Consider the following 1,275-nt stretch of genomic DNA (forward strand, 5'->3'; position numbering starts at 1 on the left):
CTGGCGATCTCCTGGAGGCAAATGAAGATAAAAATAAATGCAAATGAAGATTAAAATCTATGCTAAAAGCATCATAAATTTATAGGCTACTTATTTTGGAAGTAATCAGAACAATAAAACTTTTTTAAAAGACCTATAAAACTTATTTTGGAAGTAATAAAAACTTATTCTCTCTAAGGAGAGAATCAAACTTATAAAACTAATCAGAACTATAGAACTTACTTTTGGAAGTAATCAAAATGTATTCTCTCGAAGGAGAGAATAAGTGTTAGATCTGTGTGGCACAGTCCCTATTGTTTCTTCAAGTGCATGCAAATATTATAGAAAAAACAAAATCTATTTTACAATAAGTAGACTGAGATACAAAACAGTGCATAACTAAGTTTGTAGAACTAAATTAAATTTAAAATACCAAAATATAAAGGAGGAGGTAAAGAAACCATACAGACAATTGCTTTATGATAAATAAGAATTTTGAGGTTCAAATTTAACATGGGAATGATACTTAAATTTTATCTTCAAAATAAATTTTTTAAGAATCAAAGAGTATTTTCTTGAATATAAGAATCCCACCCATAATTTTTCAACATTTTTCATTGTAACTTAGGTGGGGTTTACAGTTTAGATCAACTTTGCATTGAATAGTCCAAACCATACATCAAACCTTCCAGTGGTCCACCTTGCCCCATCCATCCCCCAACACGCACCCAGTCCTTTATGAGACAACAGCCTCCACTTCCTCCAAGTCAGCACCTGGGAACAGTCCAGCCCACAGCTCCAGGCCCTCTCCCCTGCCTTTTAGGGTGCCTTTGGATCCCCTGGAGATTATTTTTTAATACGAATTCAAGTTCAACAAGTCCATAATTATGCCAAAATGCCAGCTGGTGTTCAGGTAATGCTAATACTGATTGGTGGTACGTGGTACACACAGGCAGACTCCTAATGGAAAGATCATCAAGATATAATCCATCAAAAACTGTTCCCTCTGATGTGAGAGTCTTTGTCTTGTTTGTTTTTCCCTGCTTTTATCAGTCGGCTGTTCTCATACTTTAAAAGCAATATAACAATTAAAAGTACATAACATGAAGTTGAATAATAACTCTGTAACAAAAGCATTATGTGGTTGACATAATTTATTAATACAGCCTTTCAAGTGTTATAAATAGCTATTATTTATTATCTATTGTCCCAAATTTCCATGTAACTAGAAGGAAACTTCTTGCTTAAAATGGCAATAAATCTGAAATAAATGCCACCTCATTCTTCTTTAAGTAG

Source organism: Tenrec ecaudatus, chromosome 14, assembly GCF_050624435.1.
Source record: "Tenrec ecaudatus isolate mTenEca1 chromosome 14, mTenEca1.hap1, whole genome shotgun sequence".
In the NCBI taxonomy this organism is placed as follows: Eukaryota; Metazoa; Chordata; class Mammalia; order Afrosoricida; family Tenrecidae; genus Tenrec; species Tenrec ecaudatus.